General features: G+C 36.6%; 1 long non-coding RNA gene across 1 annotated transcript; it reads right to left on the bottom strand.

The window, feature by feature from the left end:
* Window positions 1-10,581: 10,581 nt before the first annotated feature.
* On the bottom strand, window positions 10,582-12,726 carry LOC133866522 (uncharacterized). The gene is made up of 2 exons (XR_009899880.1): window positions 12,528-12,726; window positions 10,582-10,855 (listed from the first exon to the last, which is right to left on the bottom strand). It is a non-coding gene; the product is annotated as an uncharacterized LOC133866522 (long non-coding RNA).
* Between the last annotated feature and the right edge of the window lie 12,558 nt (window positions 12,727-25,284).

Raw genomic sequence — 25,284 nt, forward strand, 5'->3', positions numbered from 1 at the left:
ACGACTATTGATAAGCATTGAATATTGCATATTCAAGCCCCTTAGCTAGCATATGTTAGGCCCTTAGTTTAATTATGATATGATGCTTTGCATTGTTTTTATGTTAATAGCATTCTTAGGACCTAAAGGAAAAACACAAGTACTTCTTTGGTTCTTAAGCTTCAAAAGCAGCAAAATTAAAATCCAGCATTCTGCAAGGCAAAGAGCTCTAGCACAGCTTACCTAGCTCAAGTGCATTACCCACATCATCAGGCTCGAGCGCAACCTAAGCTCAAGTGCAGTCGTGCGTCTGACAGCAAGGCAAAATTAGAAAGGAAAGAGTTTTACTTCTCCTACTTGGACTAGAAGTCCTAAATGACCACGAATTGGACTGGGGTTTCTCTTGTACTCTATAAATACACCTTCTATTGGTTCATTAGACACACAAATTTTTAGAGAATAGAAATCAATAGGATTAGTGGCTAAGGTTTGGAGAAAAGAGCTCTTATTTTTCCAACAGCTTCTTGGATTGGAATTCTCTTTAGCAAAGGCGATTTCAGCATCTCCATGAGTAGCTAAATCCTTCATAGGGTATTGATGTCACCCTCTCTGAAGTAATAATGGTGTAATTGTCTTTTCTCTTGGGAATTTCATATCATGAGTATTGGTTGATTAATCTTGAGAATATTTCTTAATGTCTAAATTCGATTTTGATAAACATTTTATCTTGTCTTAGAAAATTGTTTATCTTGATTGAACTCAACGATCATATTTTCTATGATTGTATGAACAATGGTTTTACAACGGTATTAACAGACACGAAATCATGAGGGTTTGATAGGCCATGCCTATAAAGAATAAATTGTTTTACACCCTAGTTAGTTTAATTTAGGTAAATCAATTTATTCTTAGCGAAAGATGAGTTATGGTTATTCCTTGTTTACATGTATGCTAATTAACTGATTTGATAATTCATATCTAGGGAAGAATGGATCGTTCCGCATCTTACTGGCTAGGTGGGCAATCCATTCCAACCAAAGATGGATTATTCTTAGTTCTTAATACAAGTACTTTATTTATGACATTGTTGGGTGCTTGACACACACTCACGAATCCTAGTACTCATGTTTATATTATTCCATTCATAATTGCAATTTACCATTATTATAAGGTTAGTAGTGAAATCAATACTCTATCATTCTCCTTACTACATTCTCATTTACTTTTGCCTATATTAGTAATAATTGATACGAAAGCAATAAATTCCTTCTCTGAATTATATTAAAATTAATCTTGAATACTTTACCCGACACAAACCTACAATCCTTGATGTTCGACACCCTGACATAGACCGTATCCTACAAATATTTGTTCTTTTGTGAGTGATTTATTTTATTATTGATACGGTCACAACCACATACGGTCACAACTATGAACAATATTTAATAAGCTATAAGGACCTATGAGTATGATCTTCTGTGTGATAATCTCATTACTCACACCATAGTCAAATAAAATGTAACTTAGGGACCTTACATGTATATAATATGAAAATATTCACATATATGTACATGTAAAACAATAATGTATATGTCTAATGTTCAATATTATATAATTATAGAAAAACATCATCAATGAAATTAGTTTAGGACACCACATTTCGGTGCTCGACCATGAATCAAAGAAATGATTTTAATTGATTTAATGACTTTTGTAAAATAGTGAATATATTCTTGTTTATATATATATATATATATATATATATATATATATATATTTATATTTATATTTATCTATTTTATCATTCATTTGCATTCCTACAAAGTTGCTTTGCCGCTGATTTCCCTATTCCTTTGCATATTTATCTTAGCATTTGCATTCCTGCAAGGAGGCTCAGCCACCTGATTTTCCTATCCCTTTGCATATTTATCTTAGCATTTGCATTCCTGCAAGGAGGCTCAGCCACCTGATTACCCTACCCCTTGCATCTTAATATATATATATTTGCATACATATATCCTGTTAGGATTCACATTTAAGTGTTACGTCACCAAGAGCACTATGCTGTGTTTCGATGCTTAAACATGAATCATTATAGTATTTATATTCTCATGTTATTGTTTTGTTCTAGTACTTACAATTCTTGTGGATAATCATAATTACTCTAAAAATACTTATTAAGTGCTTTGATTGAAAGACTTATGTTTAAACATTATGTCACCGCATTTCGGTGTTTGAACATAAAGCTTAAAATGCCAAAAGACTTATAAGTAATCACCTTTTTATTATGACTAAAAACAATGAGTAAAGTGATGTAAAAATATACACATTTAATATTGGAAAAAGGACTGATGAATATATTATCTTCTTTGTATATATTTGTTACAAAAAAGGAGCTAAGAAACTACACCAAGGAGAGTAAGTATGGATGTACTTACTGAGGAATGATTCTACGTTTCATTAGGACTGTGTGGTGTGTGTTCATTGCATGTGGTTGTTCATGCATTGCATGTTGTGTCCAATTAATAAAATGGCTGAGGAGATAGCCATCAACAAGCTGATGTAGTTGCAAGTGGAAGGAAGGCTATTTAGTGGACCCAGGGGGTTCATAGTGACCCAGGGGTGTCTGAAGTACTGATATATAACTAATGTTGGGACCAGTAGGATTCTAGTAAAAAAAGGTAAGACTTTAAGTGGGAGGCAACAGACGTGAACGGGTTTAGATAACCTAAGAACGAGAGGTCTGAAGAAAGATGATCATAAAACACAGAACTAAATGGTTACTATTATGCATATTCATACAACCCTTGCATTTGCATTCTTTACGAACTGTTATTAGTTTAATGGTAACTTAGATATGAAAATGGATGACTCACTTGTTTGTCTATGTAAATATGATGACGTCATATTTGCATAGTTACTGATGCAGATCTGGAGAATGAAGGCATGGATCCATATGCCAGTTTTGATGGTTTTTGAAACCATTATCGAACCATTATGTGCTAGCTTAGAAATTACTAGTTGTGCTTATGTGTGTTTTGTTTTATGGCATGTAAATATTTATAACGATGTCATGTTTGGCATGTTTTATGTTATATGCTTATGTGCCGTCTGTGGCACTAATTTTGATGCACCTAGTGTGCATATGGCATGTAAAGATAAACTTAAGTAACTTTTAATAAATGTATCGAGGTATTTCAGTCAGCTCCAATGTGTTATACTATCAATTCCTAAGTCTTTAGAAGAGAAAAATATATTCCGCTACGAGAGTTTATCTCTGATGTAGTAATGTCACGTAGAAACCGGAGGTTTCTGCTTACAAATTTGCAGGTTCAAATTTGGGGCGTTACAGTACATCTTAGTATTCCCGGGATGTATGGTATGCTTGATCTTGTGGGCTTCATTAAGAATGTCCCTCCTCAGCTTAGCATCATTAGGTATAACCGTTCTGGCGTCACCAGTTCTCAATAGATCATCATTCGTGAAGTGGAACCCAAGGGCTCGCCGCGATTAGCTTTCTCCATGAGTTCTTGTAACTCAAGATCATTTTCCTGAGCAACCTTAATCCTGTCTGAGGTTAAGGGTTGAGTTACCAGTGTTGCAAGGGCGGCTTGCTCCTCAGTTGGAGTGACATCCAGCTAAATCATCCTTAGTTGCTGAGCAAGTTGATCCGGAGTAGATAAAGCATTAAGGGTGTCGCTTTGTGACTTCCTACTTAAGGCATCTGCAACTACATTTTCTTTCCTTGAGTGGTACAAAATGTAGCAGTTGTAGTCTTTTATAAGCTCTAGTCATCTCCGCTGCCTCACGTTCAATTCCTTCTCGTAACGATGTACTTCAGGCTCTGATGGTCAGTGTAGATTTCAACCTTCTCTCGGAACAGATAATGCTTCTAGATCTTCAAAGCATAAACTATTGCTGCAAGTTCTAAGTCGTGAGTAGGATAATTTCTTTCATGATTCTTCAATTGTCTAGATGCATAGACGATCACCTTGCCTTGTTGCATGAGTAGCAACCCAATCCTTTGAGAGATGCATCGCTATAAATGACAAATTTCTCAGACTCCATGGGAAGGGTAAGGACAAGTGCAGACACTAACCTTCGCTTGAGTTCTTGGAAACTTGCTTCACACTCCTCATCCTAGGTAAATCGAGCGTTCTTCTTTGTTAGAGCAGTCAAGGGACCTGATGGTTTAGAGAACCCTTCAACGAATCTCTGATAATATCCAGCTAGTCCTAAGAAGCTTTGGATCTCATGGACATTTGTTGGACGCTCCCAATTTGTTATTGCTTCGACCTTGCTTGGATCAACTGCTATACCATTCTTCAAGACTACATGACCTAGAAATGAAACTTCTTCTAACCAAAACTCGCACTTCTTGAGTTTGGCATAAAGCTTCTTTTCTCTCAAAATCCCCAGTACTGTCTTCAAATGTTCCCCATGATCTTGGTGATTGGTGGAATAAACCAAAATATCGTCTATGAACACGACTACGAACCAATCAAGGTAAATGTGAAATACCCGGTTCATTAAATCTATGAATACAGATGGCGCACTGGTCACCCTAAACGGCATAACCAAAAATTCATAATAGCCATACCGAGTGCATATTACTGTCTTCTGGATGTCCTCTTCCTTCACTTTGAGTTGATGGTATCCTGATCGCAGATCAATCTTCAAGAAAACTGTGGCTTCCTTGAGTTGGTCAAAGAGATCGTCGATCCTTGGCAAATGATATTTGTTTTTTATCGTCACCCGATTTAGCTCTTGATAGTCTATCCATAAACGCATAGAACCATTCTTTTTCCTCACAAATAGCACTGGCTCTCCCCACGGTGATACACTAGGGCGAATAAAAACCCAGGTCTAGTAACTCTTGAAGCTACTCCTTTAGTTCTTTTAATTCTATTGGCGCCATTCGATAGGGAGCATTGTCAATAGGTTTGGTTCCCGACAATAAGTCAATGGTGAATTCAATCTCACGGTCAGGTGGTAACCCTGATGAGATTTCAGCAAAGACGTCGGGGTAGTCACTCATTATAGGTATGTCTTCTAGCTTCTTCTCCACTTCGGGTTTGGCCTTCACATAAGCTAGAAATGCCTATGCGTCTCTTCTAACACTTCTACTTGCTTGAATTGCTGAGAGAAGGGGCGGAGTAGCTCTCGGGACCCACAGAACACGAACTCCTCGCCATTAGGGGGCCAGAAAACAATTTTCTTCTTTCTACAATCAATACTAGCATAATATCTTGACAACCAATCCATTCCTAGAATAATATCAAAACCTAACATTTGGAATACAACTAAGTTTGCAGGTAAGGTTCTCACCTCAATAGTCATTGGGCAATCTTTTACTGACTTCCTGCAAGTTATTACATCACCAGCAGGGGCAACCACATTTATATTTTGTTCTAGGGGTGAATGATACCACAGAGCTTAACATATGTGAATGATATGAAAGTGTGCATAGCTCCAGAATAAAAAAGAGTGCACGCTAAACTACCGAACAAAGGGACAGTATCTGTCACCACTTCCGCAAATCCTTCTTCATCATTGACTCCACTAGGAGTAAGTGAATATACTCGGTTCACTACAACCTTGATCCCCCAGCTGGGTTCATAGGGCAATCCTTCAGGATGTGGCCAGTTTTACCACATTTGAAACAACTTGCGCTTCCTAACCCGCAATCTCCCCCGTGCATCTTTCCACATTTGCTACAAGTGGTCTTCTGATTTCTAAGCGCTGGTAGAAAGCTCTTTCTTGTGGAAGGCTTGAAGCCGCTTCCCACTGCTGACCTCTTTGCAGGGTATAAGGCCTTTTGTTTTGACCGCTTCTTCATGTCGTAGCCTTCCACCAATTCACAAATCCATCTTTTAGCGAGAGATGCAACTTCCACCAGTCTAGCATAATCTTTAATTTCATGACAAAGGACTCATTCCTTGTCTCGGGGGTTCAGGTCGTTCTCAAAGCGTTCTGCCTTGGATTCTTCATCTGGGATAAGATTGAGGGCAAACCTAGCCAACTCCATGAACCTCGCTGAATATTGCTCCACTGACATGATGCCCTGCACAAGGTTTTGGAAGTCGATAGCCCGGAGCTGTCTTTGAGCCCTTGGGAAAAAGCGCCTATTATACTTTGTCTGGAACATTTCCCAAGTAATGGTGATTTCGTTCCTTGGTCTCGATAGCAATATCATCTTTGAATTCCACCACCGCCTGGCCTCGCCCGTCAGATTCAGCCCGATATACCGCACCTTCTATTGGTTAGTACAGCCGAGGGTGTCAAATAGCACTCCGATGTCTGTAAGCCATGCTTCCACTTCGTCGGGTCCTTCATTACCAGCAAATGATTGGAAGCGGTGGGTTGAGAAATCTCGGATGGAGCACCCTAGGTGTTCAACTCGTTCCATGGGCCGTGGAATTCTCGAAACCGCTTCGGCAAAAGGTCTCGGCCAAGAATTGAGCCAAGGTTGGATGGATTCCATCATGGAATGGTGGAGGTGGAGGCGGGGGTTGAAACTCTCCACCATCATTTTCATGATGATTTGCCTCATGACCGAAATCACTTGGGGGTCGGCGTCTAGGTGGCATGATGTTGTTCACTAAAACATTTATTATCCACATACATGATAAATTTAAACAAATACGACATAATAGAATTCATATCAGTATTCATCACATATTCTTCAAACAAGGCAAGTTTAACAATTTTATCGTTAGGTGTATATATATTATATATATATATATATATATATATATATATTATTTTATTATTTTATTCTTCATTCATCATTTATCATTCATGTTGATTTATTAAACTCTTTATAATTTAAACAAAGATAACTTTATGTTTTAAAGCTCTTGTCATTCCTAGACTTCTAAGGGTTGGTCTTTAAGGCGCTCAGAGCAAATTGCTCTGATACCAAACTGTAATGACCCACTTTTTACAAAAAGGCATAAGTAATTATATCTGGATAATTACGTGTCATTACTACTTCAGAGATGATAAATCTTGCAGTGAAAAAATATGAATATCTTCTTCTTTTTTTACCAACAGGGACAATTCCCTTTCAACACATTTAGAGGTTTTATTGAAATACCTCATAATACATTAAACATGATAAAAGAGTCTTACAGATAAATACACACAAAACGATAACATAAGTGTCACAGACGGCACAAATCCTACATAACTATTGTCATATTACAACTATGAAATAAAACACAAGAAGTCTAAGAAGTGAAATAAGTAGTCCTAACATAAACATAAAAGATAGACTATTCAGTAAATCCATCACAAAATAGGGGACACTAGACAGTCTCATCTAAGAAATCAGGATCATCACAGGAATCCTGATAATCCTCGTACTCATCAGTCTTTGTTCCTGCACAATCGTTTATGAGATGGTGGTTATAACCATAACCTCATATTTACATAAGTGAGTTAACTGTCATTCAATAACGTAATGTATTATGAGTTATTTAAGGACATAGATAACATAATGATGAGATGACAATTTTGTATGCAAAGTATTAAACAGTTCAATATAATTATTTCATTCAACTCGCATGGGATGTTCCCTGATTAGCGGCTATCCTTGGGGCCGTTCCCCCTACATTACTTTTTATTAACATATTTTGGTACTATCAGAGACCTCCTCCTCTAGTACTTTGAGAGCCGTTTCAATCAATGTGATTATTATGGTTTCTAGTTCAAGCACATCTCTATCATGAACCTTTGAGATCCGTTCATTCCCAATATTAATACGTTCATTATTCACAACATGCAATAATCATTCACACGCATCCAATTAAAAAAAAACATAAACATAACATTATTGAAATCCAGTACTACCCTTGGTAAGTTATTTATACTTACAGTCCTTTGCTTCAACAGGGTCCACAGAAATATTATCTGTAGGATTATATTCATGAAATACTAGATTAGCAAATAGTGCTAAGAAAATTATTATTACCATCATCTCTTCTAGTTCTTTGTTAATTAGAATCATTATTTATTTGGATGTTACAATGGCTTTATTTTATAATCACAATTTCATCCTTTTATTTTTACACTAATAGAAAAGCCATATCTTTTCTATCTAAATACATCTCTTTCTAACATTACATTTTGGACCTTTACATTTATTGTATTCAGCACTACTATGAATAGGTATATATATATATATATTTCATGAAGTTCACCATACCTATATTCATACATATTTATTTATAACAATATCAATTATATTTATATATTTACATACATACATATCAGTAGCATATATACATATATAACTAGATACCATTTTTAGTGCCTAAATATGTACCATGTGAACTTACCCATTTAATTACTATCTTTGGTAATCTTTACCTTCCCCCTATTTTTTGTATTCTCTCATTTTTTGCACAAACTCACTCACTCAATCACTGCCCCTCACGCACACACATACACAATTAGGCATCATTCGTATTACACAACTACTGTCAAGGTTTTTACAACACACACACACACACACTTGTCTTTATTACAAAAGCCCATTTATTTCTCAACCCACATGTAGCACTATACACACACATGCTCACCGCACCAATAACCCCACACACCCTCACAGTTTTCCACTCCAAAGTGCACAACCCTATTATACACTTACACATTTTTCCAAACACTCACAGCACACACATGTTTCACTCTAAACACCTTTCACTCCACTTCACGATTTTCCACTCTCCAAATGCACCATACACACACGTCTTTATGTCAAACACCTCACATACACACATATCATTTTATCAAAACACTAACAGTACACGTTCATCCAAAAACAGACCCACTTGTTCACTTTACATGCACACACTTTTCAATCCACTTCATGCACACGTTTCTGTTTTAGCACACCTATCTGTTTTAGAACAGCACACACGTTCACTCCATATTTCCAAATCTGATATATATATCATATTGAATTTTCTGCTTTAGGAAGCTTACCGGTTTCTTCTAGAATGAAATAAGTGCTGCACTTATTTCTTCTCTATTGCAGTCAACCGAGCTTGAGAGGCTCTAGTGACCGAATAAAAGAGGAACAAGTGAGGATAAAATTCTATGATGTAAAAGAGAGAAAATTCCCCTGTTCTACCGAGCAAGGAGGAAACTCACTACAGGTTGCTAAGACAGAAATTCTCTGATGAAGTGCTGTTGTCCGAAAGTTAGAGACTGGATTTAGAGTTTAAGTTGGGTTCCCTTTTTCCATTCTCTAAGAGTTACAGACCGAATGATAAGGAGAGAAACTAAAACAGAGTTTCATAGTCCATTTTTCTGCTATACACCGAACACACAGTGAAGGGTTGAGGGTAACCTTTCTAGATTCTTTCCAAATTCTATTTGATGGAGAGGTAAGGGGAAGAAAAACTGCTTCTCTAATTTTCTGTATTGACAAAGAGAGAGATAGAGAGTTGCAGAAATTCTTTCACAAGGAAAAGGAGTTCCGGTTTCTGATTTTTCAGAAAATGGTATAAGCTCACCTTCATTTGTTATAGAGAACTTGAATGGTTTAGATTAACACTAACTTAATCATCCACGGACAGGGAGAACACAGGTGTTTCGGTCCTAGCTTCAAAGGACAGAAAATTATCATTAGCTTTTTCTAAATATCTCTTATCTCTTCTAACTTCAATTTAAATCATAACTAATTTGACTAACTAACCACCTTCCGGTTCTAGCATAACTAAAACCTCATATATGTGCTTTTAGATTCATGATTCAACTCCAAAATATCCTATTAGCGATGATGATCTCTTAACAAAAATCATTTTCAGATATGTGCACACTGTTCACTCAATAACTTCAAGTCGGCCAACTCCCTACACTCTTCACTAACTAATTCCGGTTAATGCTCATGCCGTGTCTATTGCATGGGCTGGGTTTGATTCCACTTAAGCTAAGCTTTGTTGTGTCTCTGGTGATGATTTTCTTTAACAAAATATCTTGCTAAATGGTGCTCACACCGAATCTACATACACCGAGCGAACTTCTATATTTATATGTATATTAGCTTCCAAATGGTCACACACACACACACATAATTAGCACTTCTTACATGAATTAATTGGTCACTCACACACATATATATAATTAGCACTTCTTACATGAATTAATTAAACACATCCATATATGTAGATTAATTAAATCTAATATGCACACGTGTACAATCACATTTATCAGTGGATATATATATATATATATATATATATATATGCATTAACTAATTATTTATTTATCTAACATATCAACACTTTTTAAATCTAAACAGTTTATTTTTTTCTTGGGTGTTACTAGGGGTATACAAGCGGTTGCAACCGGTAGTTATTTGCTAAAACCGCTAACCGCAACTGCTTAAGGTGGTTATTGTATTTTACCAACCGCAACGGCCTCCGCGTAGGCAGTTTGCGGATATTAGGTATATAACGGGCGGTTGGAAAACCGCTTTTCAATTTGTGTATTTTGGATAGGTTTTGGGCTGATTTTTTTGCAGGTTTTAATTTTTTCAAAAAGGAATTTAATAATTTTTAGACCTTTTGCCTTTTGGTACAAAATTAACAAATCTAAATACAAATCCAAAATATTTATTAAAAAAAAAATACAAATCCAAAACCAAAAAATTAGAAATCCAAATACAAATCCGAATAACCACATACTCCAAAACATTACAGATCCAAATAATCCAAAACATTACAAATCCAAATAACTAAATACTCCAAAACATTACAAATCCAAATAACCACATAAAAATCCAAAACTAAAACATTACAATAACTTTCATTACTAACATCCTTCTAGATAAAGTCCAATGATGCTTTGGTCCTTGATTGAGCGTCATCTACAAAAGAAGAAGCTTTAGTTAATTGAAAAGTTAGTTTCATAAATAATAATTGCACAAATGAAAAGTTTCAACTAATTTTCATTGTAGCTTCCCACAAATTCCTTGAACTCCCGAATGTAAATTGGAGTATTCCCTATCCAATTTTGTCTTGCAAAGTCACAAGACTTACAACCACACAAATAGTCAAAGAGAAGAGAGACCTTTAGAGCAAATATTTATCAATCTCATTACTTTTATAGGCTATCACATATGAACAACATGCTATTAAGATTGTAATGCATAGAAAAGGGAAAGAAAAAAGCAGAAGTACGCCAACTGATAAGGTTTGGTAACAACTACTTTAGGAAAAATAATTGCTCTATTTAATTTTCTATACCCATCCGTATTAATCATTGTAGCTCAAGATTTCTCCTTTTCTTGTTACTTTTATTTGATTTCTCCCTTCTATTTTCCTTGCTCGCCTTTTTCCTCACAAAGAGAGGGAAAAAGTAAAAGGAAGATCATTTCTTTTTTTCTTTTCTAGTAGGCAAAAAGAAGAGCATTTCAAATTTGAAAGAAACGAACACAAGCCCCTCATAAATTCGAACCATTAGACATAAATCACACAGCAGAACAAATAAAATATAAAAATAAGGGGTAATTACCTTTTTCCCCCATGAACTACTAACTTTTGCGCAAAGCCCCCACAAACTACCAACTCGACCAAAATAGAGGATTCGACTACCAAACGCAATCATTTTCCCCCTTTCCGTCAGTTAGAGGGTTAAAACAAACGGTCAACGGGTCACGTGACCGTTTTACATGGAGGCATGTTGGAAGATGGTGGTAGTTCATGGGGGGAAAATAGGAAAAAAATGAGGGTAAAAACTGCTCAGGACAAAAGTTGAATGGGGGTAAGGGGGGAAAATGGTTGCCTTTGGTAGTTGAATGCTCTATTTTGGTCGAGTTGGTAGTTTGTGGGGGCTTTGCGCAAAAGTTGGTAGTTTATGGGGGGAAAATGTAATTACCCCTAAAAATAACAACAAACAAATAAAACAAAAGTTTAAACAATTAATGGAAGAAAAAAGAAACAAAAACTGCTCAGGACACAAATTTTGTACAAACTAGATAAAACCATTAACTAACAAGAAGAAAAAAATACAAAAGATACACAATAGTCAGAGATTCAGAAAGCCCAAAATTCTAAAACAAGTAGAGATCTTTCATCCTAAATAACTAAATTAGTAAAAATAAATGGATAAAACCCATTAACCATAACACAAGCTTGAAAGAATACTAAAAATGCAGATAACAACTAATTCCAGTTCAAGCAAAAAACTTGAAGGTCAGACAATAACATATCTTAATAGGTACTTTGAAATGAAACGAGAGATCGGATCCTCCTGGGCCTTGCAGACTACAATAAATTCAAACATGAAAGAAGTCATTAGATTTGAAATGATAAAAGCCCCAAGCCAAATCCCCAACCAAAAACCGACAAAAAAAAAAAAAAAAAAAACCATTCGACCACCATAAACACACAAAACCAAACAATCAATTGCACACGCACAAAACAAAGCACCAGAATTCATCAAAATGAAAAGAACAAACTATATACCCCATAGATCTAAACAAAATCGACATCAAAACAAGCACATACGGAAAGAAAACGAGGGAAAGAGAAGCTTACAAAGTAGTAGAGACTGAAAGGCTTGAGCCGAGTGGAGAGGAATGGCAGCAGCGGAGAGGCAGGAATGAGTAGAGGGCCGAGCAACTGGAGAACAAACGACACAAGGCAGGAGAGAAAATGAGAAATGAAACCCTAAAGGGCCAATGTTAAAATAGACTAAACAATAAACATCTTGTCATCAGTTGAAACGGCTTCGTTTTGGTATTTAAAATACCAAAACGACGCCAGCTACAGGCAGGCCTATATAACGTATTAACATAGTGTTTATATATATATATATATATATATATATATATATATATATATATATATATATATATATATGGGTAGGCGGTTAGCGGTTATTAATAGCTTTCTACAAACCCTATAACAACTAACTGCCTCTATCTCGGCAGTTAGCGATTATAAATGGTTAGCGGTTGCAAAGCTGTTATAACCACTCCGTTTGTTAACCCCTAGCAAGTAACTTGTGAACAAGATATAACAGAGTTTAGTCACAATAAAATCATGCCACCTTACGTCTTATCTTTTGAGATAACTTTTGCGTTCCAATGAGTCGCAAAACAATCTTGGTTTAGTATAGAGTTAACAACCCTTTTGTTGCTATACCTCTCCAACTAATTGTCTTACCTACAAAAGTAACCACCTTTACTTTTTAGGCAAAACTCTATGACAACTCTTTAATAATCCATTCATCCAATGTCTGAATTTTACAAAATGGAGGAAGTGAAAATTTTTGATTTCCACGTGTCATTACGATAATCAGAGACGATAAAATCTCGCAGCGGAATATATTTTTTTTTCAAAGACTTGGGAGTATAACACATCAGAGTTGACTGAAATACCTACCAAAATAAATATGAACAACGTATTCTTACATAAAAATACTTACCAAAATAGAAACATTTGTGCCACATGCGGCGCTAATATTGCGTAATCATTGTTTTAACCTAATACAAACCATAATATCAAATATTACATATCAAAGAAACATGTAAACGATAAGTCTAGCATATATACAAAGAGATAGACTAATCAGGATAGTCCATCACACAAAAGAGGCAGTAGATAGCCTCATCCATATCTATCGGGGTTGGTAAAAAGATCCTAACAGTCCTGGTACACATAAGATGGTAAAAAGATCTTGACACTTCTGGTAAAAAGATCCTGACACTCCTTCCATTTCTGCACATTCATTTATAAGATTGTGGACAAAACCACAATCCCATATACACATAAGTGAGTCAATTGTTTTCAATAATATAATGACAATTGATTCATTTAGAAACACATAATGCAATGATATTATGACAATTCTATATGCACAGTTTCATTCATTGGTGCCATGAGATTCTAACTCATGATACGGTCTTGCTTATTTATAGAAACGAGCTAATCTTGAAGGAGTACTCCTTGTTCAAACTCGAATAAGTTTTTCTTTTTTTCTTTTTTTGTCAGGCTCGAGCTTAAGCACGCCACGAGCTTCCATGTTGTGTTCAAGCTCGACTCGAGCTTGAGTTCGACCATTTTGGCTGAGCTAGACCTCTAGTACTCGACTCGAGCTCGTCATTAGTAGGATTTTTTAATTTAATGATCGAAGTTAAAAATTAAAAAATAAACAAATTTAACAAATATTTGACCAAATTTTATACAAATATTTTAAAAAAGTTAATCAAGTATATAAAAAAATTAGTTTAATTTTATTAATGATAATTTCTTCAAAAATAATTACAAAGAAATTTGCACAATATAATCAACTAAACTTACAAATGAAATTTAAACAAATTTGCTGATGCGGAATGGGACAAGAATAAATTGGTCATTTAGTTTTATTTAAATTATTAGTTTTATTTGAATTTAATTATGGGCTTAACCAAAAGTTTAAGTTATTTGTAATTCAATAATTGGCTTGGCCCAAAGTCAGTCATATTAGTTGAAGTTATTTGTAATTCAATAATGGGCTTGGCCCAAAGTTAGTCACATTAGTATTAAGGTTAGGGTTTAGTCTATGAGGTTATTTAAGCATAACGTTCTATCGTAATAGATATAGGATGATTTGATAAAAAACAAAAAAAAAATGTTTGTTTCTTGGAGGTGTGACTCCTCTATTTTTTTGTGGTGAGACGCTGCCAAAGCCAATGAGACTTTGATTTCTTCTTCTATATTGTTAATTTGGTGAGACTCTAGGCAAAAGGTTTTTCTTATAATTTATTATTTGTTTTAAATTCTGCTGTGTCAAATTGTACCTGGAGTCTCACCAAATTAACAATAGGGAAGAAGAAACCAGAGTCTCACTGACTTTGGCAGCGTCTCACGATTAGAAAATAGAGGAGTCACACCTCCAAGAAACAAACATCTTTTTTTCTTTTTCTTTTTTTTTTTTTTTTTAAATTTTTTGTCAAATCATCATTTATCTATTACAACAGAACATTATGCTTAAATAGCCTCATAGACTAAACCCTAACACTAATGTGACTAACTTTGGGCTAAGCCCATTATTGAATTACAAATAACTTAAACTTTGGGTCATGCCCATAATTAAATTCAAATAAAACTAATAATTTAAATAAAACTAAATAACCAATTTATTCTTGTCCCATTCCACATCATTTGCATCTTGGAGTGGTTGTGTATAAATGAACAAGGCACCCAACTTTGTCTCCGGCACCCACTTCCCCATGTCACGGCATGCCCTGCGTCAGCCAAGGTCTTCCCTCGGGCGACCACCATCGAACACTCACCTGAATCAACCACGATCACCTCCACTACACTCAGCCATAGTTGGGCTGAGACATTAAACTGTAAAAGCTACATGAATTCAAATGTAAACTCAGTGAGCATGAATGAGTAAAACGATAAATGATAAAACTATGTCCTCCATGCGCGTCTATGGTAAAATCAAATTCCAGCTAGCAAAATTAGTGATCTTAGTTGTTGATTAGTATTTGGTATTCTATCATTTAATTACAATTGTTGGATTAGTGAGCTCATGTAGTCGTGCAAAACACAATATAATCCTTACTTCTATTCATGCCTTACAACTACAACCCATAATCAAAATCCAACAGTTGATATTACGCAGAGGAAAGGCTTCCAAAATTCATGCGCTGTGAGATTTGGTTTGCAAGTGTGCCTTAAAAAGGGGTTTAAAATTTATCCTCCACGCCGTCTCTTGGTGAAATCAAAGCCACGACAAACAAGGAGGTGATCCTGACCATCTATTATATTTTTGTCTTTGATAATTCAATTTGAGTCATTGGATTAGTACGCTGATGGAGTCATGCGATACATGATATAACTCTCACGTGGACTCATGCGGAGCAGTTGTTCCCCACAATAAAAAAATCCAACGGTCCACATTATCTTTAGCCACCATTCATTGTAATCTAGTAGTCATTACTTTTTTATTTTTAAAAAACAGAAAAAAAAAAAAAAAAAAAAAAACCTCATTTGAAGGCGGTTTTTTTGAGCTTCTTAGGCACTAAAACACCGCGTTTTAAGCCGTTTTCATGCAGTATTTTGAAGGTTTTAAAACTTTTTTTTTTTAACTTAAAATAATGCAGCTTTTTTTTTTTTTTTTTAATAATCTGTATTATAAAAATATAATAAATATAAAATATTGTATTTTTTTTTAATATTGTATTTTTTAATAATCTGTATTATAAATATATATATATATATATATATATATATATATATATATATATATATATATATATATATATATAATTCAGATGATCTTAGATTTTAGATCATGTGATCTAACTATTCCTCAGTATCTAATAATATAAAATTTTAATAATAGTCAAGAAAAAGAATCATCTAAAGATGATTATGTTGATAAATTAACCTCACAATTTCAAGATTTAGAAGTCAATAACTTAGATGTTAATAAAATGTTCAGAGGAAACACAAGTAGTAGTGGTAAAAACATTAAAAATAATCAAGGAAGATACATAAATATATCTTCTACCACTAGAAATTATTATCCTATATATAACATTAAGTTAGTATATAACGTATTAACATATTACATATAATTATATTAACTAACTTTCTAACTAACTATAACTTACGTAGCTTATGTTAATTAAGTTACTGATTAACATAGTAATACTAAGTTAGTATATATTATTCAATTGTCAATATACCTATATACATATTTTTATTAATATAAACATATGAATATTAATTAACATATGAGATAACATACTAATGTTACTATGTTAGGAAACATTAACATATATTAAGTTTGTAACATTAACAATATTAGATAGTATATATGTTCTAACTAGTTAGTGTGATATTAGTTATTAATTATTAGCATATAATATACATTGTATCTAATTATTTAGATGTTTTCTTCCTCTTTCTTTATCTTTTTTTTTTTTTTTTTTGAGTCGAATCAAGCATATCTTATAAATAGGCAAATTAAGTACAACGCTCAACAACAATGTTAGTATTTTGGCCTCATTCTGTGTTTGGACAAAATCACTTAAGTGTAAAGATGTTGTAAACAGGGATTCCACTATTTAGAGTTTGCAAGTCAGAAGAAATTCAAGTTCCCTGTCAATCGTCCAGACGATCGAGCCATCCCGTCCGGACACCCATCTGTCCCCTGTTCCATCCGTCCGAACGACGTGTCATCCCGTCCGGACGCTAGACCGACCAGCATCATCCGTCCGGACAAAGTGTTCATTCTGTCCGGACCCCATACTGTATCGAGAAGTTTCTGTGCCAGCTTGCATCTGTCCGGACGTTTCAGCAGCATGTCTGGACACCTCCCAGTACTCAATCAGTTTCTGATTTCTTTCCAAGTTCCAAGAAAGGGAAGATCAATCAACCGTCCGGACGATGTGGTATCTCGTTCGGACGCGCGTCTCCTTAATTCAAGAATCACAATTCAAGTATGACCGTCCGGACATCTGACAACTGTGGTCCGGACGCGCGTGCATCAAAGAAGGAAATTGCCGATTCAACTTCAACCGTCCGGACGATTGCCTATCATGGTCCGGACGCGCGCATTACTGATATTGAAATTACGTGTTGAAGAATAGCCGTCCGAATGCTCATCCCCCATGGTCCGGACGCTCGAGAGCCTTATAAGGAAATTACTTGCAGTGGACATGCGATAGTTCAGACGATGTGCCATCCCATCCGGACGATGTCCTTAAACAGGAAAGATTTCTCCGGGGAAATTTAGGAAAATCTGTTCGCACAGTTGTCCGTCCGGACGGCCCTTGTCCACCATCCGGACGGTGCCTAGGTATATTTTGCCTGAAGCTCATTTGAGCCCCCAGCCTATAAATAGAGGCCCCTGGGCACTAAGAACTGCAAGAATTCGGTGTGAATTCCATTAGAGCTCAGAGAAGTTATCAATCCCTCTGAAGCCGTTTTACAAGTGTGTTGTGCTGTAAACCGAAGTCTATCTTAGAGGTCGGCTTTAAAGTAAGGAGTTCCATTGAAGACCCCTTCAGGTAGGTGAACCTGGTTGGGAAGCATTGGTGTTAGGTTACACGTCAGAGATCAAGGTACGACCACTGCATCGGTACATGTGAGTGTTACTGTCTTGTATCTAGTTATGTCTTCTGAATAGTGGAATTCCTGGGTTTGGCTGCCCCGGAGTGGTTTTTCTCTTAACTGAGTTTCCACTTCGTCAACAAAAATCTGTGTCAATTTACTTTCTGCTGTGCTTTAATTTTTGTTGACACTTATGCACACACTTTATTTTTAGAAGTCATTTCAGTTTTTCAATTGGTATCAGAGCTTGGTACACTTTGAGAAGATTAATTTCTTGAGTGTTATTTATTTGACTTCTATATTTTGATATGTCCTAAACTCTTAATTATGTTCCTGCCTTTGATGGTACGAACTATGGCTATTGGAAGGCACGTATGCGTTTCTTTTTGAAATCTATTGACTGTTGGGGTATTGTTGAAACTGGTTGGACTAAACCAGAGGATGCAACACCTGAACTAGTCCCTCAAAAGAACGCTCGTCTTTCAAATGATAAAGCCCTCCATGCTCTATGTCAAGCACTTTCTCCATCTGAATTCGTCAAAGTCTCAAATTGCGAATCAGCCAAAGCAGCATGGCAAATTTTGGAAACAACATATGAAGGCACAAAACTTGTAAAATCTGCCAAACTTCAAATGTTGATTTCAAAATTTGAAGAAATTAAGATGTTAGAGGAAGAGACATTTGGAGAGTTTTACTCCAAAATAAGTGACCTGAGGAACTCCATGGTGAGTCTTGGGAAACCTATCTCGGATGTAAAACTCATCCAAAAAATTCTCAGATCTTTGCCCGAGCGTTTCAGGATCAAGGTAACGACTATCGAGGAAAGCAAGGATCTTGAAGAGATGAAAATTGAAGAGCTGGTGGGATCTCTTCAAACATATGAGCTGTCTTTGCCCCCGGTCAAGAAATTGAAGACCATTGCCCTAAAGGCTTCCAAGAAGAAGGTAGAAGCCTCCTCTGAAGATGACTCTGAGGATGAAGACAAAGCTGTGGCTATGTTAGCCAAAAATTTCAGAAGACTGATAAAGATGATCGGTTCAAGAAGAAGTTTTCTGATAAAATGAAGAAACCTCTCAGAGAAGCTGAACCAGAGGAAGAGGAGAAGAGAGATCCCAGAGGACCCCGATGTTTTGAATGCTCAGGCTTTGGGCATATCCGGGCGGAGTGTGGAAATCTAAAAAAGGGCAAGGGGAAGGCATACAATGTGACTCTCAGTGATGAGTCAGAAGAAGATGCTCTAGAGTTTAACAAATTCCTGACCATTGTAGCCCCATATATTGAAGAAGAAGACTCATATTACTCAGAGCATAGTGACAATGAGGTAGAGCTCAAGGAGGCTTACAAAACACTCTACAAAGAGTTTGAGAAGCTGAGGGAAGGCCGAAAGCAGCACCTGAATGATCTGAACAGTTTGCAAACCGAGAAGAGTTCATTGCTGCTCAAAGTACAAGAGCTCGAGGAGAAGCTACTAGAGACACAGCTCCAGCTAGAGAGAGTCACTGATGAGAAGTTGACTCGTATGCTGTCCATCCAGAAGAGCCCTAATGACAAGACTGGTCTCGGGTATGTAGCCTCCTCTTCTGATATTCCTTCTTCCTCAAAGACTGTATTTGTTAAACCTACAGTCCCAGAGCTTTCTCCCGCTGTTGAAGATAAACAGAAGGAAAAGGTCAATGATGATGTTCCAGGCACTCAGCAGCCTCATTCCATCAGAAGACCTCCTATTTGCCATCACTGTGGTCTCAGTGGGCATGTTCGGCCTCAGTGCTCCCTCTTGAACGCTCAAAAGGCCAAAGCCAAGATAGAAGCGCCCAGACAAGCTCATTATGGCGCTAGACCTGCGGCTCAGCATCAGACTCCTTGGCATCAGGCATCCTATCAAGTACCATGGGGACAAGTATCAAGACATCAGTATCAAGCCCTTTGGTCTCATGCTCCTCAGCATCAGCGGCCTCAGAAGCGGTTTGTACCAGCCAATTACAGAGGCACTTACAAGAGCAAACCTAATCATTTGAGAAGGCCTCAAGAGCAATACTCCAGTGAGCCTCCTGTCTGGATGCAAAACATGATGGAGTTGATGATGCAGTATTGTCAGCAACCACCCACTGGAAGGCAAACTTGGGCTGAGAAGGGCAGTTACCCTAGGAAAGGGAACCGACGCACCTAGCAGGTTCGGGTGTTCATGCCTAAGATTTGGTTCCTAATCCTAAGGCATCAGGTTTGATTGCTTGCACTTTCTATGTTATATTTATGTGTTTGTTATGCAATCTAGGAACTAGCTTGTTGTGCCCCTTGTTTCTCTTGAGAGAAATTTGTAGGTATCTATTGGGGAAGACAGAAAAAGCAGGTCGAGCGACAATTTTTTCTGTACTGGCATCTTTGAACAGTTACAGGTTTGATCTTACCTTTGCATATGATGTTATTTCCATATTGCATGTTTTGTTTATGTTTTATAATAATAATAAAAAAAGGGTATTTTGGGGAGAATTTGCAGGACTTTTTCTTCTTGCCTGATTAGATATTGTATGTATCTTTACCTGATATCTCAATTTTGTGAGCATTAATTTACTTTACTTAGATACATTTGAGAGTATATGATTATTTTGGCCAAGTTAGTTTTCCTGGTTGTGCAAAAGTAGGATAGCTCCTTTCCTCATGCGATGAAAAGGTGCACTATCCGATACTCCCTAAAGGATCATTCCTTCTCTGACTATTTGCTTCTAGAAATTCTGAATAAGAGAAGAGGTTTATGATAAGATGGTCAAATTGACCATAGGCTAGTTGAACCTAGCATCTATAAATTTTGGCATTTCCTCTAGCTTGCAGCACCATAAGAATTGAGCAGTTATTCGTATGATTTTTGTGCTTTAAAACTGTTTAATCCCTGCTTCTGTACTGAATCTGCAATATGCCTTGCCCTCTATAAGCAAGTAAAAATTTATCTTGTCCTTCATGGTACAAGTAAAACAATTTGGTGCTGTATCTCAGGGGGAGTGTATCAGATGAGGATGGCTACGCCCTAGTAAGAGTAAGGTTTGACTTTTGGCTAATCTGTCACAGATTCTCTCTCTTCTTTAGGAAATCTGGTTGCTCTTGTCATGATTAAACAACCTTGTGGGTTAAGTCTTCACACACACACACGCATTGCATGAGTTGAGTTGCCTATTTGATTTTTCTATTTTCAGGAAAACTATTTGTGCTAAATGAAATCTCAATTCTCATTTATATCTCTGTTTAGTTTCTGAGATGCTCTCTAATTGTGTTATCAGTTGATTATACATGCGTGTTCTAACACTGACTTGAGGAAATTTGATCTTTGTAAATTTTCCTCAGCTTTTCTGGTGTTTCAGTGTGGAGCGTCCGGACAGTCTACATTGACGTCCGGACGGACTAGTGGTCCGGACGGCTCTCCCTTGGAGTCCGGACGGAGATGGAGCCCACATGTCCAGACAGGACCTGACAGAGTCCAGACGCGCGTTGTCATCATCGTCCGAACGGTCTCTTTATATCGTCCGGACGCGCACGACCAGTCTGCTCCTTTTTGAGGCAGCGAGCGTCCAGACGTCTTCAACCCACCGTCCGGACGGGGACCCCACAGAGGCTATAAAAACCTTTGCTCACCGCATTATCACTCTACCCCACAAAATCTCACTTTTGGCTGGTTGTGAGTTCCCTCTTTTCATGAGTTTTTGGCTTTTTGCATTTTTCTCATATTCCAGGTATTGTGTTTCAGCCCTTATCTCTTCAGTTTTTTTTAAAACTATTAGAATGTTATTTATTTTTGGAATATGAGATGCATATATCTGCCATGTTGAAATTTCTTGGACTTAGTTGTGATATTATTGTGTATTTATTTCTTTTACAAGTCTTTTTTTTACTGCTGTTATTGTGCCAAATTTTTGTTATCCTAACAAGAATATTTTTTTGGAATACTTTTCTTTGGGAAATTCTTGTTGGATCTTTTGCAGAATCATGTCTGCCGGCAGTCCACCCCGCAGGGTCCGTCAAAGGCTTGTGGAAGATAAGGCTGCAATTCAGGCCAAAATTATGGACCGCTCCGTCATTGCTAAGCGGAACGTTCTTCGGGCTGATATCATGGTGCCACCGCTGGACAACATACTTGACATCATCCAGACGTACAACTAGGGATATCTCCACAGCTGTGCTTGTCAGGTATACACCAGATTAGTCAAGCTGTTCTACGCCAATCTGGAGGTGGTTCAGAATGATGATCGTGGAGTGGTGCTTTAGTCCTCAGTCGCAGGCCATCTCATCACTGTTGATCCTCAGGTCATCAACCACATCATCCGAGTCCCTGTGCTCGAGATCTCAGCCAGCCCGTACAATGAGGCGGTTCTTCCTCCATCCCTGGATGATCTCAGGAAATTCTTATGTGCCGTTCCCCATGGTGAGGAGCACTCTACTGCGATCCGGATTGGTGCCCTGTCATCCACCCACCGCATGTTGGCCAAGATCATTCAGCAGAACATCTGGCCTGTTGCCCGGTGTAAAGCCCAATAATTTCAAGCTCTTAAGAAATCATTGATATTGTTGAGGAGACAATATCCACATGTTTTTATAAGCAAACCTAAAGTTGTTTTGAAAAATTAAAAGATCAAAACCTAAAAACCCTTAAAAACCTAAAAGTAACATTTAAGCTTTAAACTTTGATTGAACTGAAAACTGGTCAAACGAACTCAGATTTAGATAATTCAAAAACCATTGTGCTTACAAAAGAAAGATCTACCATGTGGCAAAAGTTAGTAAAAGTAAGTGTGAACGCAGAAAATGGATAAAAGATATTTTGGCTTTATAGACAGAAACTTTGACTTGATTGGAACTAAGTCAAAACGAACTCGAAATGGGACGAACTGAAAAGAGAAAATGTTTGTCATGAAGTCTTCTATCTACCCTCAAAATTTCACATCAATCGGAGTAGGTTTGACCATCGAAATAATTCTAGGAGTAGGCTGCCCTCTAGTTGGACGAAAATTCTAAAATCCAAATTTGCAAGACATTATCCAATAAGCTAATTCTTTTATTACATTTTGGACCTAAATACCCCTGCTTTCCTCCTATAAATAAGCATGCAAGGCCCTTTGTTTTTCCACACAAATCCAAGACAACTTTCAAGAAAGCTTTTGCTTTGGTTTTCTCTCCCTTTTTCTCTCCTTCTACCACACAACCACTTTGGTGTTCTTGAAGTTATTTTTCTCTCCAAATCAAATTGGTTAGTAAATCTTGACACCTCTTCCTTACTATTTGATTTCATTTGTATTTATTACTACGGAGTTGGTTTAACAACCCCCGTATTTATTTACTTGTTTATTTATTGCATTACTACGGAGTTGGTTTAACAACCCCCGTATTTATTTACTTGTTTATTTATTGCGTTACTAAGGAGTTGGTTTAACAACCCCTGTATTTATTTACTTGTTTATTTATTGCGTTACTACGGAGTTGGTTTAACAACCCCCGTATTCATTTACTTTAAAATGCATTCCTACAAAGTGGCTATGCCGCTAATTTCCCTATCCCTTTGCATATTTATTTTATAATTTATTGTATTCCTACAAAGTGGCTATGCCGCTAGTTTCCCTATTCCTTCGTATATTTATTTTATCATTTATTGTATTCCTACAAAGTGGCTATGCTGCTAATTTCTCTATCCCTTTGCATATTTATTTTATAATTTATTGTATTCCTACAAAGTGGCTATGCCGCTAATTTCCCTATTCCTTCGTATATTTATTTTATCATTTATTGTATTCCTACAAAGTGGCTATGCCGCTAATTTCCCTATCCCTTTACATAAAAATATTATCCTGTTAGGATTCATGTTTAAGTGTTATGTTACCAAGAGCATTATGCTGTGTTTCGGTGCTTAAATATGAAACGTTGTAATATTTTCTCAATGAATCGTTGTAGGATTCATGTTGAAGTAATTACCTTTTAATTGATAACTAAAAAACGATGAGTAAAGTGATGTAAAAATATACACATTTTTAATATTGGAAAAAGGACTGATGTATATATCATCTTCTTTGTATAATTGTTACAGAAAAGGAGCTAAGAAACTACACCAAGGAGAGTAAGTATGGATGTACTTACTGAGGAATGATTCTATATTTCATTAGGACTGTGTGGTGTGTACTTATTGCATGTGGTTGTTCATGCATTGCATATTGTGTCCAATTAATAAAACGGCTGATGAGATAGCCATCAACAAGCTGATGTAGTAGCAAGTGGAAGGAAGGCTAGTCAGTGGATCCAGGGGGTTCATAGTGACCCAGGGGTGTCCGAAGTCCTAATATATAACTAATGCTGGGACCGGTAGGATTCCAGTGCAAACAGGTAAGACTTTAAGTGTGAGGCAAAGGACATGAATGGGTTTGAATACCTAAGAACGAGAGGTCTGAAGTAAGATGATCATAAAACACAAACTAAATGGTTACTACGATGCATATTCATACAACTCTTGCATTTATATTATTTATGAACTGTTATTAATCTGATAGTAACTTAGTTATGAAAATGGATGACTCACTTGTTTGTCTATGTAAATATGATAACGTCATATTTGCATAGTTACTGATGCAGATCTGGAGAATGAAGGCATGGACTCATATGCCAGTTTTGATGGTTTTTGAAACCATCAACGAACTATCATGTGCTAACTTAGAAATTACTAGTTGCGCTTATATGTGTTTTGTTTTATGGCATGTAAATATTTATAACAATGTCATGTTTGACATGTTTTATGTTATATGCTTATGTGCCGCCTGTGGCACTAATTTTGATGCACCTAGTGTGCATATAGGATGTAAAGGTAAACCTAAGTAACTTTTAATAAACGTATCGAGGTATTTCAGTCAGCTCTAAATGTGTTATGCTATCAATTCCTAAGGCTTTAGAAGAAAAAAAAATATATTCCGCTGCGAGAGTTTATATCTGATGTAGTAATGTCACGTGGAAACCGGAGGTTTCTGCTTACGAATTTGCAAGCTCAAATTTGGGGCGTTACACCCGGCGCAGTGATCTGAACCTGAAACCGGCCCAGTTTGTCTATGCGATCCACCTCCGCTTGCCTTTCTGCCTATGCAAGCACATTTTGGGGGTTATGATAGAGGCCCGTGATGAGAGCACTGCTGGTCTTCCATTTGGTTGCCTCCTCATTCAGATTATTCTTCAGTAGGGCATCAATGTCAATGGTGAACCGAAGATGAAAATCCAGCAG

This window comes from Alnus glutinosa, chromosome 4, assembly GCF_958979055.1.
Source record: "Alnus glutinosa chromosome 4, dhAlnGlut1.1, whole genome shotgun sequence".
Lineage (NCBI taxonomy): Eukaryota > Viridiplantae > Streptophyta > Magnoliopsida > Fagales > Betulaceae > Alnus > Alnus glutinosa.